Source organism: Channa argus, chromosome 4 (genome assembly GCF_033026475.1).
Source record: "Channa argus isolate prfri chromosome 4, Channa argus male v1.0, whole genome shotgun sequence".
NCBI lineage: Eukaryota > Metazoa > Chordata > Actinopteri > Anabantiformes > Channidae > Channa > Channa argus.
The window spans coordinates 19,069,882-19,089,794 of NC_090200.1; the positions used below are offsets into that span (position 1 = coordinate 19,069,882).

The 19,913-nt window shown below is 40.0% G+C and overlaps 1 protein-coding gene across 3 annotated transcripts in view; it reads right to left on the bottom strand.

Annotated features, from left to right (window-relative positions):
- Positions 1-19,913, bottom strand: part of lrrc4ca (leucine rich repeat containing 4C, genome duplicate a) — a 154,265-nt gene that overhangs the window by 43,782 nt on the left and 90,570 nt on the right. Inside the window, exon 3 of one of the 3 annotated variants that reach the window (XM_067502475.1) lies at positions 19,302-19,439. The gene's annotated coding sequence lies outside the window, so the exon portion shown is untranslated. Of the gene's footprint in view, positions 1-11,900; positions 14,470-19,301; positions 19,440-19,913 lie in introns of those variants that run through there. The other 2 variants (XM_067502476.1, XM_067502474.1) reach the window with 2 other exon arrangements.

The window sequence follows — 19,913 nt, forward strand, 5'->3', positions numbered from 1 at the left end:
ATCGAATCAGATTAAGCTGCATAGGAATGTAAATTTTAGAAGCTAGAGTTAGTTTTATTCTACTTCAAACCATCATGCAGAACTTCTCACTGAAGCTTAAAAAACAATACAGTTCTTGTTAGCATGTTCCAATAATGTTCCATCAATTAATTTGGATTAGGGTCCACTTCACAGAGTCTGTAATCACAATGCAGTGGATCGTTTGATGTTAGGACAAATTAGAAAAAAAAGGCACAACGGTCTTATGAAGATTTGCTCCTGTTTCAGCACTAGATCTTCCCTACGTTAGCGAATCTCTTTTCCCTCACAATGATGAAATCCTCCTTTGTCATTTCAAATGAGAGGATGAAGAATCCAAGCTTTCGGGGGAACAAAAAACCTGCTTCCCTTTCCTTGTTGTCCCAGTCATCCACTGAGGTCTATCTGCATTTTTCATATTTATGGGTGTGCTTCCAACATTTGCCTTATAATTTATATGAGTTATACAGCTCCTTTACAGATTGATAGCTGCCATTCTTAACAGGCCATAATGAATGCTTCATCACTTCACAGAAGTTACTGTGCTGGAGCTGACATTATGCCAGAGTCTCCACAGAGCCACTTTCATTCTTCATTAAAATCTAATTTGTCTTTGGAAGACAGAGACCAGTGTAACACTCCCTGTTTTTGTATGCATCATTTTTATTCTGTACAAGGAAACACAATTTGCTATAAAGGCTCATCTTTCAAAACTGAACAATGAAATGAAACCAAAGGAAGGATTCCAATTAGAGAGGAGTCAAAAAGAAAGTGCAGAGCCGGGTGAAGTGCCTACAATATGCAGAGTGATAAGGAAATGGTGAGACAGCAGTTCAAGACTTATACATCCCACAATCAGGATATAGTGCTCATTTGTCCTTCAAAAGACCTTGTCCTGTCTTATTAGTGGACCAGATATGTCTACTCTGATCTTGTCCTAACTACAGTAGGAAGAACTTGTTTTTGTCCTGCTTCCTTACTGAAGCTTTCCTAGCCGTAAGCAACACCTCACATTCATTTGTCCTCTTTTAAATACAAAACTCCAGATTCCAATTCAAGTATCACAAAAAATTAGCAAAATTAGAGCAGAAAAATATATGCTATGTATTAGGATAGGGCACGATAGGGTTTTTTTAAAGAGTGAGGAAACGTCTAGAAATGAAGGGAAAGAGGCAGACTTTTGTGCTCCGATTAGTGTTACGCTAATACAGAGAACACTGGTGCGGGGAGAAAAAATAAGGATTGCATGCCAGTGACTGTAGGGGTCCCACCTGTTTCATCAGATTCAGAAGACCCTTTTAACCTGTCCACACTGCCCTACAACTCACACACACACACACACACACACACACCATCCTCTGCAAAAGCAGCTCATTCTGGGTTTGCTTTCAAAATGGGTGATTTAACACAGACCACCTGGATTCAAAACAGTTTTTTCCATCTCTTACTCTACAAAATGTGACACAAAGAGAGCCGATTACCCTGCAACACTTGTCTGCAGATGAGATGCAGATTTAAATCAACACACACCTTTTCATATCAATGGCATTGGGAAAAAGGGAAACCCACATCATAGAAACGAGGCTGCAAGCACTGCAACCACTTTTCAGGAACACAAAAGGATAAATTGTACACAGTGATCAGCCTTTGTTCCCTATACCCATGCACACATCCGCATTAACGTACGAGGTATATTGTTGTCATACACTCACACACATACACTCATAAACCTCTGCACTGTGCTGTCCCAGGGAAAAAAAGCAATCCTCACACCTCATAAATATTACAATGAGCACAAACTGGGTCATTAATATGACACAGCCGATACACTGGTGCCCAATTAGCAGTCAACATAGAGCCTGGAGTTTCCCCTGATACTGTACATAATCACAATATCACGGTGACAGACTCCAGAGCAAGGAAGGATCAAACCACACAATCATATACAAGAAATATCTAGGAAGCTTTATCAAATCACTTGAGAAAATGGGAAAGTCAGAAGGCTTCTTGAGAATATCCTCTCAAATTACTGCACGGGGCACAGGAACACCGTTATAAACAACTGTCAGTGAACAGTTTGTTGCTGCATCCACAAATGCAAGTTAGATGCTATCCTGCAAAGGGTATAATGCAGAATATATATGAACAAGATCCAGAAATGCTCACACCTCATCTGAGCCCAAGCTAATTTAAAATAGTCTGAGGCAAAGTGGAAAACTCTGAGTTTCTGTGGTCTGAGAAGTCAAAACTTAAAATTCTTTGAAAATCATGGATACTTTGTCCCGTGGGATAAGGAGGAGAGCGTTTAGAACAGCATTTAGAATGCACAGTGTCTTGTTTTAGGGAAGGCCTTAGTAAAAGATGAATCTCGCCGCGTTTTACAGACTTTCACTGCTCTTGACAGAGCAGTGCCCATTTTATTGCACTCACTCAAATTAAGGAGCTGCCAAAACCACAGCAATGTCACAACCCCATAAGCGTGTCCCCCCTGCAAACATGGGAAAAAATACTTCACAACCAAGTTGGACATGTTACTGCTGGGAATTAAACCCTGGTCTATGTCATAGATGAGCATTTTGTCCTGTTTTCATGCCTTCTTAAAACACTGCCTAATACAAGTTGCTGCTTTTTAAAACAACTTGTTTCAAAAATTGTGTTCACTCAAGTGTGATATTTTTTGAGGCTAGTGTAGCAATCTGCCTTATATGTAATCATTTTGTAAAAAAAATGTTTGTTTCTATTGTAAATTACTATTTTATCTCGCTGACAGATTCGTGGAACACAACGCTTTAAAGATTCAAACACGGACAAAGGTAGCTGTAAAGATTTTCTTTTTTTTTACACTGATGGCTTTGTAGTGAAGAAACATCTCCCTTCCTAAAAACCACCATAAGAAAGAAAGTAATCAAAAGAAGATAGATGCATTTATTTAATTCAGTCAGACACTTAGTCAATATTAGATATTCTTTTTACACTCAAAATACATACAATAACAAATCACAATATTCTGTGATATTATTCACTAAGGTCGATCTGAAACAATATACTACAATTTGTAGAACAGGGAAATATGTTTCCATTAAAATAAATAGTCTGTCAGTACTTAAATTATGTTAATTTATTCGCAGAAAGAAAAAAAAGACAAAGCCTTGAATTTTATGAGAGTATTTTCTCTCCTTAGTGACAGACGGGCTGCAGCCAAATACTGAGGAGTCTGGCACAGGCTGCAGGAGGGTAGGCATTGGGCTGTATGCTCACACAGACCTACGAACACACACACACACACACACACACACACACCTACACACACACACACACACACACATCCCTTTTCCCATCAAGCACAATTGGCTACTTCTTTACTCCCTCTTCTTGATGAATATCCATCTACCTAATGTTATTTTTTCATTCGTAAGGAATAGTACCTTATATATGATGTACAGGGTAACATTTGTCACTGAGTGACATTTGTCACAGCAGTTGTTATGCAAAATTATATAACCCAAATTGCAAAAAAGTTGGAAGGAAGTGTAAACAAAAAAAAAAAAAGGATGGAAAGATTTGCAAATCTCATAAATTTACATTTTATTTACACTAGAAAGGCATTTTACTATTTCATGGAAAATATTGGCTCATTCAGAATTTGATGGCATTAACACATCTCAAAAAAGTTGCAACAGGGCGATATTTACAATTGTGTAGCATCCCCTCTTCTTTTAACAACTGTCTGTAAACATCTGGGAATTGAGGAGACCAGTTGCTGTAGTTTTAAGAAAGGAATGTTGTCCCATTCTTGTCTAATGCAGGATTCTAGCTGCTCAACAGTCCTGTGCCTTCTTTGCTGGATCTTTCATTTTATGATGTACAGAATGTTTTTCTCTTGGTTAAAGGTCTGGACTGCAGGCAGGCCATTTCAGCACCCGGACTCTTCTCCTGCGAAGCCATGCTGTTGTTATGAAACAGTATGTGGTTTAGCATTGTCTTGCTGACATATGCAAGGCCTTTCCTGAAAAAGAAGTTGTCTGGATGGGAGCATATGTTGCTTTAAAACCTCTATGTACTTTTCAGCATATGTGTAAGCTGCCCACACCATAGGCACTAATGCACCCACATACCATCAGAGATGCAGGCTTTTGAACTGTCCGCTGATAACAAGCTGGATTGTTCCTCTCCTCTTTAGTCTGAAAGACATGGGGTCCATTTCAATTTTGATTCATCTTACCACAGAACAGTTTTCCATTTTTCAGAATGCCTTTTTAAATGAGCTTTGGCCCAAAGAACACAGTGGCGTTTTTGGATGGTCTTCGCATCTCGCTTCTTCTTTGCGTCATACAGCTTTATCTTACATTTGTGGACTGCATGGGCAACCGTGTTCACAGACAGTGATTTTATGAAGTGTTCCTCAGCCCCTGCAGTGATGTCCAGTAGAGAATCATGCCTGTTTTTAATGCAGGGCAGCCTGAGGGCCTGAAGATCATGTGCATACAGTTTTAACCTTCGGCCTTGTCCCTTGCGTGCAGACATTCCTCCTGATTCTCTGAATCCTTTGATGATATTAAATACTGTAGATGGTGGGTTTTTCAAAGTCATTGCCATTTTATGTTGAAGAACTTTTTTTTTTATTAATTTTTTTTTTCCTTTTTGTCAGAGATTGGTGAACCTCTGCCCATCTTTACATGCCACTTTGAACTGCTTCTTTTATACCCAGTCATGTTATTGACCTGTTGCCAATTAACCTAATTAGTTGTCAAATGCTCCTCCCTTTGTTTTTAAATTGCGGCAATTGCTTATCCAGGTTTTTGTTGCCCCTCTTCCAACATTTTCAAGATGTGTTGCTGCCATTAAATTCCAAATGCACTAATATTTTCCATGAAATGATAAAACGTCTCAGTTTCAACATCTGTTATGTTGTTTATGATCTACTGTGAATAAAATAGAGGTTGATGAGATTTGCAAATCAGTTCATTCAGTTTTTATTTACGTTTTACACATCGTCCCAACTTTTTGGAATTGGGGTTGTGTGTATCTTTGAATTTGTCTTTGTTCAATTTTATGAGCTTAGTACGTTTTCAAAGCAAAGAACCAGGACATTCCAATTTTAAACCTCCCATCGTCAATATGAAAATCAAGATTTTGTTTCCATCTTGATTCCTGACATACTGCTGGTTATGAAACAAATACAAGGGTTTCATTCCATGATGTGGCATCTGTTCAGGATTAATTCTTATTGTTTTTGAGGGAGATTACCTGTTAACCAGACATGCATGAGCTCTCTCAGTTCAACCAGGCCTATCTGCAGCTCACATTTCGAAGCTCACTGACAGCCCCTGTCACAAGGCCTTGACCTGAGCTGTGAAACAGACTGGTACCTCAGCAGACTCCATAGAGACAACTTGGATTAAATCAAGTGTAAGTCTATGCTTGTCAGATCAAAACTATTATAGTAGGGCAGCCTTGCCTACATACGGGTGCCAGGATGAGTGACACATTAAGGTCAAAGACTAACAGGGTGAGTGGGTAGCAGGAGAAATACACAAAGATACTACACTTACAGATACACACATCATGCACACACTTGTACTTATGAGTAAAAACATAAATAATTGTAAGCACAGGACACACAGTTTGTCCTAAAATAAGTGTGTTCTTTTTTGTTTCTGTAAGTTTTTTGTGTGAGTCACATACTTAACAGTAGGTGTGTTTCCTTGACATATAGTGCACCAGCATGTGTTTATAAGTGTGAAAATCTGTGGTCATGGACATAGGGGCTTTTCTTCCCTCAGAATGATCAAAGGTGTAATGTTCATATTGCTCAACGGTCAGAGAATGTGTGACTGCTAGCTGGTGTGCGAACACACTGTGCTGTATTGTGGGGCTTTGACTGATGACCAGACTCCTGCTGTGAAGCTGAGCTGAGCTACCATCTGATTGCCATCCTGATTGGGTTTATGAGTTAAAAAGCAGATCTGGGAGACAGACGCCAAAGCTCGACCCAGATGTCCACATTTCAGACGCTCATTCAGTACCCCTGGGTCTGCTGAAGGCAAGTTAGGGATGTCACATGAATGCACTTTCACACAGTTTCACTCACACAGACACACACACACACACCCAAAGGGCTTCGTACTGTAGCAACAATCTACATTAAAATTGCAATTTTTTATGAGCTGTTTTTTAAAATTGTCACCTTGTGGTTCTGACTCTCCAGACAACATAGCTTTTGATTAGATTACATTCCGTGTACACTTGGCTCTCAAACACACATCAATGCAATGTGCATACTGTAGTTATGAAAATTGAATTCAATTACTCAATCATAGAGGCCAAACCTTCCACATTAATTTTCATTTAGATGCATGTGAACACATATAAGGCAACTACAAACATAAGGGTGTTTTTTGTCTTAAGCAGTGAATGTGCAGCTTCTTGTTTTATACAGTCACAACCTCACGATGAGGCTGTCCTCCTGTAAAAATATGACTAGGTAGGTCTTTTTTACAAGCAGGAATAAACGACCAATATAACTGTTTTACCTTGGGGCGACACATACAGCGTGTAGCAAACACAATACTGTCACTTAAACACAGAAAGGTTTGCCAGGAGGAGGTTGGGTGGGTGGATGGATTGGTCAACAAGGACCACAGTTTGAGTCCAGTGTGAAACAATTCTTGTAATCTGAGTCTTGTAATCTATGTAATGGGCCAAATCAGTGAACTGATGGAAAACCACCGTGTTTATTTAGTACATAATACTGACGTTTTTTTACCTAACCGTAACCAAACTGCTCAGTTTGCACTGTTGTAATCCAGTATTTTAAGTGTCCTTTTGACGTCATTGTATCTGACATTTTGGCAAAACAATGCAGTTTTAAAAGACACCTGTCTCCCAAGGTAGGGGCGCTATTTCAACAAACAGTTTGTTGTTTGGGTTGTTTAACGTTGGAGGACATATTGTAATGACACGTATACTTATGATGGTGTTAGTGCAGAGTAGCTTGTTGTCAAACCTTTTTTAATAATCAAGCTTGAAAGATTTTCATATAGGAGAAACTTCTATTTCTTTTTCTTTTTTTTTTTTTTTTATTCATGCAGGCTGCAAGGTTGAGATTTTTTGCCCTTAAAGCCAACTTCTACCATGTTTTCTATATTTTGATGATTTAACCTGAGGAAACGTTACTGAAATCGAAGTGAAAGCAACAGAAATTCTATTTCTGCTTTGTTGGACAGCAAGTTACTGCAACTACTACCCCTGAAGATAAAACTTTCCATTATGGACAAAACACTGTATAAAATGAATGCTTCTTCTCCTAGGGGAGAGGTCCATCAGCTCCAACAGGTCAAGTTTCCATTACAGCTACAAGGCATTTTCTTTCATCCTAAAAACAACACTAAGTTAAACAGTAAGCAGTAGATTCTCCTACACACACATTTACTTGCTTTGTGTCTTTTTAATACAACTCTCAGACTGCGAAAGTGAATTACTTGTTTGCCACAAGAAAATTCTGATTAATAACCTTAGATAAGAACCGTCATTACTACATCACAGGTTCTGTATTTCAAAATAGCTGGCAGCACCAAATTTTGATTCTTACTGGTTTTGTCACTGAAGCCTGGTATCCATCTAAAACATCTATTTCAGCTACTAGCTCATAAACTGCCTGGGGATGCGCTAGTCATGGCTCTGTTGCTATGCAACCACTAAAACCTGTTTGAAGGGCAATTCACCAGTTCAAATGTTTTTAACTTTGAGTGTTTAGAGCACAGAGCACCGGGCACATTCAGCTCACTCTAAATTCCACTGTCAACAACAAAAGACTGAGAAGACAGCACTTGAGAGGAAGGTCTCCTTTTCTATCGTTCCTTCTTTTTCCTTTTCTACTGTCCTTTATGTTGTTCTTCAGTTTTTATTCTGAGGGGGACTTTCCTACACAAGACACAATCTGGCAAAACAAAGGAAGGCAGTGTGAGATAGGCCGCCACCCTTTCCCAGCCATTTAACCTTTTAATTTAGCAGCAAGAATTAATGAGGTGGCCAGGCCCAGTATCACTTCAAGCAGACACTACCCATGTTGCCCAAAGGCAGGAAAAAGGACTCCTCTGTAGTGCATATGTATATCTCTGTTAATGTGTGTCTTAGAAAACGGTGCTTGTGAGTATTTGCGTTGTACTCATGCAAGCTGTTATTCACAGAGCTGTCACATCAGTCCTACCCCGGGTGCTGTCACTCTCATTTTAGCAGCATGTGACATTCAGTAAGGTCAAGGAAAAAACAGACCAGCAGCAGAGAGGAAGGTGAGGATTACTAAGTCGAAAAGACAGCATCATCACGACTGGCAAGGTGGGTGATGTAAGGCAAGTTGTGAGTAATCGTGCATTCTGAATTCAGGTCAGCGCTCTTAGCTGATTTTTTTTTACACAAAGGAAGCAAGAAAACAGCGAGATGGTGATGGAGTGGGAAGAATTCCTTTTTAGCCCTGAGTCACAGGGGCAAAAATATTTCAAGCTGTGTTGTTTGAAAACAGGAAAAACACTAGAAAACACCTCGCAGTGCTGCCTCGCTGTATACGCTTGTCTATATTCCATCTAATCCACTCCTGTTCTCACGATAAGAGTGGCAGAGTAAAGAGGCACAGGAAAAAAGAAGCAATGCTCCCTGGCCTCTAGAATGACAGAATGGCACTTTTATGATGTCTCCCAGATTATTCCTCGAGATGGATGGGCTGAGCTGGAACACCAATTGATTAATCCATCGACTGGCGGAATGTGCTGCGGCCATCCCCCTGCTCAGCTGTTCTTTCCCTCGACAGAACATCCAGACAGACATGCTGGAGAGGATGACTAATGAGTGGGGCCACTGCAGATACCGTTCATGTCTGTCTATGTACGCGTGCTGTGTCCAAGATGCTTGCGTGTGTCTGGTTGACGGAGAAGATTATATTATACAAGCATGAACGACATACAGTCTCAGTTTCAAATGATTGTCCACAGTGGCAGAGAAGATTGTACAACACTGTATGAGGATGCTCCTGTGACAGCGAGCTTGCAAGTTACAAAACAGTGACAAACTGCTACAGTTTTACAGCCAACCAATCTGACCACAACACTTTCTTCAAAGCATAACATGCGTCATCCACCAGCCACACAGTTTAAAGGACGTGAGGTAGCTTTTTACTGTCGCATTCACAATGCCTCTTGTAACGCAAATTTTCAACACCATGTCATCCTGCCACCGTCAGTTCCTTATACTCGCTCTATTCTTGCCTACCCCTGCAACAATGCGTCATTAATTGACCTCATGTTAAAAACAGCAATTGTCAGTCATGGTGAACTTCACTGAACTTTGTCTGAACATTTGGCAGAGAACAACACTTGTTTGTGATTGTATACATTCACGCGTGGGGGGTGAACATCCTGTGTGTAGATTAACTTTGCTCATTCCAGAGGAAATACGCTGTTCTCATAGGAGGTTAATTGCAATGCATACAATGTTGGTCTTTTAATATGGGTTCACCTTTACAATATATGTCATAATTAAGCATTGTTCAAGCTCTGAATGATTTATGCTTTTGCTTCACCAGCATTAGGGATTCCAGCTCCTCTCGGGCCAACCGCTTCAGACCCCCTGCATCAGTGCTACAGTTCCCAGTACAAAATGCTAGGGAACAGATAACATACGCGTGTAACTGTTCGCTTTCTCATTGAATGAAACCCCCTGAGAGATTTTATACCCAGAGAAAATGAGAAAATGTAGAGGTAGCTCCATTATTGATACAAGTCCCCGGCACTGAAAGAAATGAATGCTAATGGTGTCCTAAGCCGGGCTTTACAGAGATTAATCCGATTTGAGAAATGAACATTTTATTATATGGCACAAAGTGCTGGCCCTGATCTGAACTGAGTCACAGGCTCAGGAGGGAAAATGACAAAGGGAGTATGGGAAGGGAACATGGGTATACAGTCTGTTGCTTTGCAAGACCCTGGCACCTCATTGCAGCACTGCCCTTTTCCCGCTGACAAGTTCATTAATTTTCTGACACGGCTGCTTGGAATGATTTTCAATAGATAAGTCAGACAACAATGGCTGGAGAAATTGGACATAAAACAGATGTCTACAGTAGCAACATTATCAGTTGAAGACTTGCATTGTGTGAACGGCAGGAAGTCCCTCTCGGTCCCTCTGCTGCACCTGCTCTGGGGCTATTTCCGACTGCTTAAAAGGACTAATACGAACACACTGGGGATACAGCTGTTGTCACTCTAGCATAGTGAAATAAACATACACTGATCCAGAGTGAAACAAAGCTATTTGTTCCTCTTGTTGGCCAAATTTTTATATAGCCAGTGACATCACAAAGCTACCACTCATATCTATCCCTCAATAGGGAGGATAGGGTCTGAGTAGTGTTAAATGGAGAGGAGGAACTGTGTCTGTACTTATTACTATGGATCACTCTGCAGCAGTTGCCACCAAACAAGTGCAATCTTGGGAATATGTAGGAAGGATTTATCATGCTAAAGCCTCTGACAAGGCAAAAACATAAAAACGGCAGTCTAATTTGTCTCCCCAAGGTGATGCCATTCCATCATATAGAGGGCTTTTCTTTCAGTGGGTGAATAATGTTTGCCATGTTTCTCACTTTCACAGGTGAGAGATGCGATTCATCCTTTGTCTGAAAGGTGACAGCCACCTCAATTTATACTTTAACCGCCAACACTGGTTTATCATCAACATGACAGACAACTATTTTTAAGCTCAGCTGCCACAGAGGGTTTTGAAAGCACTGATATGAAATATTTAACAAGTGTGTGTACAAACCAGAAGGGGATGGCTCATCCTAGAATATTGTTAATCCTAAATTAAGAAGAATAGTAGGGAGATAGATAGATAGATAGATGTCACATTTTTTAAGCTGCTATCTATTTGCCTAACTTTGGATTTTTTCCCATACAACTGAGTAAAACTGCAACTTGCCTTTTTATATCAACTGTTGCTTAGATGCATACAGCGAAAGGATTATATTCAGCAGTCAAGCGGCTCAGATTTTCAAACCATGAGCTGCAACCATGTCGTCCCCCACTAAGCAGAGTCAGAGCGAAGACGGCAGATTTTAATTTCAGCACCACAAAAGAAGGACAGCTCCCTCCTGGGCTTAGGACCAAGGCAGTGAACAAGCGCCTTCTGTGTGAATCGTGCCAAGAAGAAGAAGAAGAAGAAGAAGTCTAACGTTGGATGCTTTTAGAGAAATGTCAAAAAATTCAGACATGTACACTTTAATTTTAAATTCTAATACAAAATGATTTACATATTTTACGATTGCTACTATAAAATGTGCTTAATATGGTACATTTGAAAATAGGCTGAGCTGAGCGCATGCAGGTGTAGACAGGATGGATGGATGGATAGATGGATGAAGATGGGTGCACTGCAGTTTCCTTGTGCGCATTCAGCATGTTAAACATTTAAAGTCGACCCTGGCGTATTCATCACATATTCTTTAACAGATATTTGTTTTGCTGTTTTTTTGTGAGGCAGCTAAAGTCTTTCTCTTTTAACGTTCATGACATTTAAGCTTGATGCTCGCGCACTGAAGTCAAGCGCGCGCCGTAAGACGCAAGCAAGCCCACGCGAGCGCGCGCATCTTAGCCCCTATCTTGAAAATCAGCGCACGATTAGAGCTCTTTTAGTTAGAGGCTGCAGCATCAGTGGGGGAAAGCTTTGAGAATAGTGTGCCCCGTTTTAGTTTATATGAATGCAGTTATTACATTTAAAAAAGAAATCTACAACTACCATATTTGGACATCCAACAGGAAGAACAGGCTGAATGTTATAGATAGTCAGGCAATCAGACCAAGGTTTTCTTCCAACCACAAACACTAACTTACTTGTTCACGAAGACCTCGAGTTCTGTAGGATCTCTGCTTTAGACGGAGAACAGTCCCTTTTCCGCTTCCTCCCCAAAAACCGCATCGACAAAAATCCGCAATTCACTGGCGATTTGGCAAAATCCGCGGTGAGACTTTCTTGTAAGACACATTGCGTTCTTACTCTCAAAACCACTTGGTATGTAATCCACACATCAGTCTGGATGGCATGCTCTCACAGTGACGAGAAGGCATCCGATTTTTTTTTCTTCAGGACGCACATAGCACGGAGGCACCCACAAGTGCCATTGTTGAAACTACTCTCCCGATACAAAGCGCTGCCCACTGTGGTCCCGGGTTTTTCTCCATGTGATGAGTTCGGCAAAGACAGGGTGACGCTGGTCGTTATTTCCTCACAAAGCTACATACATTTTTTAAAACGTGATCTCTTCACAACATGCAAAGGAAACCTCATTTGATCAATTCCCAGGTTGATAGATCCTGTTTTTAAACTGTTTGGCACACCACGATCCATACAATGAGGGGCAGAGGTGGGGTTATTTAAGTGTCTCGTTCACTGGTCTTCAAATGGAACTTTTATTCACGTCTCTATTACTTCTTAGTCATCACCCCTGTTGGATCTGATTAGATTTCACCTCACAACCCAGTGCGGATATCAAGCTCCTAATTTCTATTTTCCCTCCTGGTTAAAGCCATGAAATAAGTTTAGAGACTGAATGTACATCCTATACACTGGAAAGCTGCTGAGATTTAAGATGATCTATCTCCTCGTGTTGCTCCGTTTTTTAAAAAAAGAAAAACGTTTATCGAGAATGCAAAAAGACAAAAATAAATATATAAATAAACAAATCCAGCAAGTATCCTCAAGAAGCCCTTAAAACCATATAGGAAATTCAGTTAGTGGTTTCAAGTGTGTGTGTGGGGGGTGGTCTTTGTTGTAAAAGAAAAGCTCAGTTCTTACATGTTTTCCAAGCCTTTATCTCACCCCCGTCAGGACCGGAGTTACAGTTCACCAAAGGCAGTCATCACTTCTGCGCGCTCGTTCCATCCATGTTTGCATTTCGGCAATTCAAGCCCCGCAGATCCATTGTGTCATACACGAGGGCGAGATTGCTCTGGAGTTATTATCCACAAAGTGCTGATCGTTAAGTCTTCTCTCCTGTCAGTCTGAAACGTGTTTTAAGCTGCTTCGAATATGATCACACACACACGTATAACTAAATAAAAAATTGCCCGTTCCAACACGCGCACGCAGACCGCATCCGCCGTGGCTCAGTGCGCTCGGCGTGTACGTAAGTAAAAAGTGCGTGTGTGAGTGTGAGTGCAGCTCGGACGGATACTGAATTGTTGAGTGCACCGGGGGAACAGCGTGTAGGTAACCTCCCACTGACAAGATTTTCTCTCCAGCTGAGACTGTTCTGCCGGTCACTGCTGGTGGATCAGCGCTGCTGTCAGCCACAGGACTGAGGTGGTTAGAGGAGGAAACACTGCTTCCCCTCTGTGTCACCCTGCATAAGGCTTCGTTTGAACTTCGATGCCTTGTAAAAATGTCTCCATCCACACTCCAGGGAGCCCGTGCGCCGAATCGCACTCAGAAGAACGACGTTAATTAATTGTTTCTTTACCTCCGTCCTTCTCATCCATTAGTCAGTTTTAATAAGGGAAAGCTAATGAATATTATTGTTTAAGCGTGCACCAATGTGTGTGTGTGTGTTTGAGAGAGAGAAGGGGAGAAATAGGTTTAGATAGACAGGGAAGACGGAAAGAACGAGGGAGAAAGTCCTTCCACGTGTCTCATGCAAACGGGACGCGACTGCCACCTACCGACTGCCCTCTCCTGTGTGCTGTGTGGTAGTGTGACAGTGACCCCAGGCTGATGGTCGCATCGGATTTCTCATATCCACACATATGCTATACTAAATATCCTAATACTACAGGCCTCCACTACTGTTTCTGGCGAACAGAGCAGTAACCACAATCACAGAATGGAGTAAAAGTGAAGCGCAAGAGGGGGAAGTACGTTGACAACCTTGACAATCTATAACAGTTCAGTGTAATCCCTCCAATGCTTCAGCACTTTGAAAGCTAATTTATAAATGCTGGCTCTGTGTTATGAATTATGAAGTACACGTTGCAGATTTTTAGCATGGCGGCTGACACGGGAGCCTTCAGGTCTTCAGAAAGATTACTGCTTGTGAAGCATTTATCTCAGGCAACCTGCTGTACTGCACATATTATGCTAAACTCAGTTGTATTATGCAGCAATCTACAATGGAGGTAAAAAGACAAAAAACAAAAAATATGGAAGAATTTGCAGATAGGTGAGTATGCATGCAATAGTAGATGTGAACATTTGAATTCCAGACCAGGGATCTGTCCATCTAGCTGTCAACATCTGATCTCATTTCCCTCAGTGCTGAAGGCTTTGCATCATTCATCTGTCTTCATAACTGCCGGCCTGCTTGTCTGTGCGTCTGGCATATGGTAGTAAAGAGCACCGCCCTCTTGCTTTTCAGTCGAAGGAGATTTCTTTAAATAACTCCCCTTTCCACTCCACCACTCTATCCGCACATTGTCCTGGGCTCTGGATAAGCAAGCAAATGAAACCTATTAGGATACAATCGCACTTTGCTTTTAAAAGGTAGTGGATTAGTGTTTTTGTAAAAACTCCATTGAAGCTACACCATTTCCGTGTCAATCGCATGTAATTTGAGTGTGACGAGCCATGATTTATACCACACCACCATACGTGTCTAATGGTTTTGAATTAAAGCTTTTACTTCTCCATCAGCTGGGAGTCTGTGGATCTCCGGTGACCACTCCTTACTACTTAAGGTCTTATTTGCTGTGTGGGAACAGTCACTAGAGGCCATACCCTTTATCTTGATTTATGCAGCTTTTGAGAGCACATGCGTCTTGGCTGGTGGAGACACTTCTTTATAGTGAAACTTTGGGTTAGTCAGATATTGATGCCAGCATCCATTACTTTAAATACTACATGAAGATATTAACGTGTCAGTTGTAAAAAGGCATTATTCAACATCTTCCCAGGTAATGTGACATGTTTAATTACATCTTATTGATGTGAGCACACTGAACACCGTTGAAACATAAATGTGAAGATGACTCCATCCTTGCTGAATGTGGAAGAGGTGTTATGCTGCCTTTGTAAAGAATGTGACTGTGTTGCTGAAAGGGCAAGACACATACAAGTCTCATGGGACCAGTTGTTCCTCAGGTAGCAAGGGCAAGTGAAAAACCTTACTTAAGACAGTCCTCCAGTATAGATTATTGGTTATGCTTTCAGCATTAGTAAAAATAAAGATTGATTGACACTAACAATGTCAATTAAAGATGCAGTGGTGGCTCAGGCTTTGAAATATACCACACTATGATGCGAATCATCACCCTGCAATGTCCACCCATTAAGGCACACAGATATCTTTCTTTCCTGAGAGTATTATATTGTCAAGGCCTGAATAATAAATGTGTTGGGATGCAATTAGATAATGCAGTAATCATGTTGGGTATGCCACGGTGGTCTCATCCAGCTAAAAGGAATACACCAAAGTTGAACTGCGCTCAAGTCAGGGCCATTTATCATTGATAGGCTCTGCCAATTTAAATTGGAGCTGACATATTTTTAAAAAAGGGACGATGATTACGCATAGGTTTAACCAAACATAAAGAGTTGAAAACATAAGCAGAAGTGTAATAGAGTTTTAACAAAATAGGTGACACTGATGCCATTTTACATCGCATAGGATGTACAAAGGTGTCAGATTGAATTGACGAGACATTCTCATACTTTTACATGTGAATCTCAGCAGTTGGGGATAACTATTTTTAGATTGTCATTGTTATTTTGTTAAAACAATATAAATATTATAATACTCCTCCACGTGCCTGATGTTCTTCACAACTCCACCTGTTCAGAGACTTAGTTAGGGGAGTACTGTAGAACCTACAGCTGCCCCTTTTATAGAGGCTCTGAATACATTAATGATGTGTGTTATTTATTTTGAGATCAGGCATTTATTATTCATGATGTTGTTTTGGAGGGTATGAAACATCACTGCTGATATCCTGCAGGGCTCAGAGGCAATAAAATAATGTAGTCAAGGTGTGTGAGTGCTAAGATGGAGATGCAGGTCTGTGGGTCTGCAGAAGTGTCAGTGGCCGCTTGTTTCCATTTTGTGCCATCAGTCTTAGTGCCACCTCAGGTTGTGTAGCCTAGGAAGTTTGTTTTAGTTAATCTAATGTTTGATATCCATCTTTGCTTCTCCCTTTTACTACTGTATACTCATATTTAAACCACACAATTAGTTTAGCTCGCACAATCAATGAGAGAAATTCCATAAACAACCAAGATGTCGCTAAGCAATTCATCAAATTTCATGGGCTTGATAATTAGAAACATCAATGTGCTTGCCAACCTGTTTAATCTCCACTTTGATCCACACTAATCTCTAACTGAACTTCTTATCCAAGACTTCCTTTGGCCCATAGGGCTTGTGACTGAAGAATGAATTTGTAGTTTCCATTTTGGACCACTTTTGGCTTGGCTTCTTGATTCATGGCTGTATCCTCGGTAAATTAAAATAATTCAAAGCATGCTTCACCTTAATAACACCCTCTAAGCTGCTTCAACTGCATAATGCAATGTTGAAGGAGACTGGATGGCTGACTTAGTTATTGGATATTGGCTGCGGCTCAAAGCAGTATCAAGACATGAGAAGGCCCACAGTCACTGAAGGATGAATCAGTTGATGATTGTTATATAATCAGTATATTACTTATCATATCATGAAGCATCATCATCATCTGTCAGTGCTGTTCTTTAACATGTACACCCAAATTAGCATTAGTGACACATGAACACCCAACTTTTGAACACACAAATGGTATCATTTCCAGCTGGATGCTTAGCTTTTCTACTCTGTTAAGCCTATTTCTGAATTTTCCTAAGTAATTTACTTTTTGTGATGGATATTCCTAATGACCTCTGTATTTCCCAAAGACAATAACACCACCTCACAGCGACAATTGTGCATGTCCATTCAAGCATAGTTCCAATAAGGAAGGTACCCATTTGCACAGAGATCTCTCCCCGTCTTTGCCAGTGCCGTTTGGAGGTTATTTAAAATTGCAATGAGGCTTGTTTCAATATAAAAGAAAGGATAGCAATTTCACAAAATAAATAGTCAACTTGCATCATTTCTTAAAATGAGCATATAACAGATAACTAAATCTACGAAAAAACAAAAGATGAAATATAATTCATAGCTCATCAAATCTGCTGAACTATTTACATTTAAGCTGTTTGTTTTAATCTTTATTTAAATAACTTTCTAAAAAGAAAATATTAACTTCCTGTAGAAATGTGCTGTTGTTAACCAACCTAAGACCTAATCATTATTCAAAAATAAATAAATAAATAAAAACACAGAGAACAGACATAAAGCCATTCAGTTTTAAAAAGGGTCCAAACACATGGGCCAAATGATTCAGAGAGATAAGTCAAAATTGGATTCATTCATTCACTCAGGGGACGTTCTGTAAGTGGAGATGAAACATTGCCAGACATATTGTCATTTCAAACTATGGTAAAGTACGTAAAGCACAGCCTAAACAAACTTAGTCTGACAAACTTGCAGGCATTTGCACAGGTTTATGCGGGGTTGTTTCAAAAGATGGGAATTAAGAACCTGCAAATTCTTTTCAGGCTGTGTGGAACTACTTTTTTGGGTCATGACTAAGTACCACAATTATGTGATGCAAAGATGATGTAGGCAGTTGAAATACGCCGTGTAAAATTGGATGGAGAGGGAGGCGATTTATGGACATACAGAGCATGATGAAATGTGGCTTAGCACAATTTAAGGTCCATCCAAAATATGAACTAGAAGTTTGTATGTGCAAGCGAGCTTGGTAGTTTTGTTTTATATTGCTTGTACAGCAGCATCTAAAGAGCTGGATTCAAATCCCAAACCCAAAAGTCTAAATACACAATGATGTGTAAATCACAAATTAATTAGAAAACCTTAAATAAAAATATATTGAATTTATAGTTCAAAATATATTGCCAAGAGTTTCTTATTTTACATTAACACCACAATTGGTTGATTGATAGCTTGAAAGCTTTAAGAAACATGTGAATTCTGTCCACCAAATCTCTGCTAGAAGCTCTGAGGTACAAATCATTTAGAGGAGAGTAAGATCAATGCTAATGCAAAAAATGTTGTCCTTTGGTCTTTGGATGAAGGATGTGCCATCATATGCCGTCATCTCCAAATTCCCCTCTAAAATGAAATGCATTTTGCATAGAAACATCCTCTCATGCTATTTATTGTAAATGAAGAAAGCATTGAGCACTTGAGATATTATCATGCTGCAGCTGAAGCTATCTCCAGTGCTTTCATTTCAAGAATTAAGCTTAAATTTATTAGTCATTAGTGATTTGCTCTATCATTTATTACACTTTTTATGTCCTCCAATGAAAAGTTTTAATGCCCTCATCCTAAAATATAAAGCGCTTCCTGCACATTCATATATTTAGTTTTTTAAAAATCCTCTGTTCACGCTACCATTAAAGTGTAAAATACCACATCAGATCGTTGCACAAATGGATAACTGACCAGAAGGTTGATGCCAACATGACAAGTTTACAAATGGATACTCCTCTTTCATACAGCGACAGTGATAGTGAAATATATATAAAACAAAAATACCATAACCTCTAAAGTGTATTCTCTGCACACTGTGCTTTGCACCAGTAATGTCAGATGTTTCAAGCCAAGCATGACTGACTGCTTTCTCTGCAGGTGAACAGAAGCCTGAAGAATTATGTTATGCATGACAAGACACCAAGGGTACATAGGTACAGATCTTGATGTGAGGATTCTGAAGTGGTTGACTACCTATTTCATGTTGAACATAAACGGTTGGACATAAGAAAAACATGTTCTGTATGGAATTGTACTGGTTAAATATAGGTGCTTATTTGAGTAAAATATGATTGCACTATATGATGCACTACAGATTTTTCATAACATTTCTAACTAAAATCCTATTTTGAACCTCAGTCATGCAGCCACATACAGCATAACACAGCAAGTGCTTCTTCTCAGTGATAGATCTGCATAAGCACGCTGTGCATCTTTTAACGACTATTATACTCCTGCTAGGATTGTCTAATAGGGTACCACCATTAAAGGCTTGCTGAGTTTGATACTAAGGAAATCTTGACAATCAGAGGATAAAGCTTTAAGCATGACATAAACCTTGTAATCCTATATCATAGCAGATTTCCACTTGGTGTAACCTCAGCTTCAGCTTGTTTATCTCCTCAGCTGTGTCTCTGTTCATGCAAAACAAGCAGTGCTCCAGACAATGGTGTACCTATTCACATGTGAGGCAGGGAGCAGATTTGCAGCATCTGGATGTGATGGTCAATCCTCTTTTTCTCTAATCCTCAGTGTGGTTGTCTTTCTTCTCAGGCACATAGGAGATCGAGTGGGCCATCTCTTCACATCCTTCCTGGATAGGGCAAATGAAAAGAGGAAAAAGAATAAACGGCCACAAAACATTGTAAGGAATTGCACAGAGGATTGGATTCAGTGGATGTGTTTGTATTTTGTTAGCTGGCAAAAAGATACTGCTCACATTTTAGTAGGATAGAGGTTGAATGAATATTTTTTTTTAGGCTGGCATCAACAGTAACATTTGTGGGAGAATAGAAGTTCATGAGCTGTGGATAGAAGTTTAAATGACTTTGGAAATGGCTTCATTTTAGTGATGTGGGGATATTCATACATGCAATCACTGACATACCGGAACACCACTGCCATGCTGTGCAGCATGTTTTAAACAGTCCCAGGTCCCTAAGAAAGCTATCGGGAAGAAAAGCTGAACTCATAAGTGCCATATTCCCTAATCTTCTTTGAGAGTCACGCCAGAGCTTCACATCAATTTCATAACTGCAAAGTATCACCTTGAAAGGTTGGAAATAAC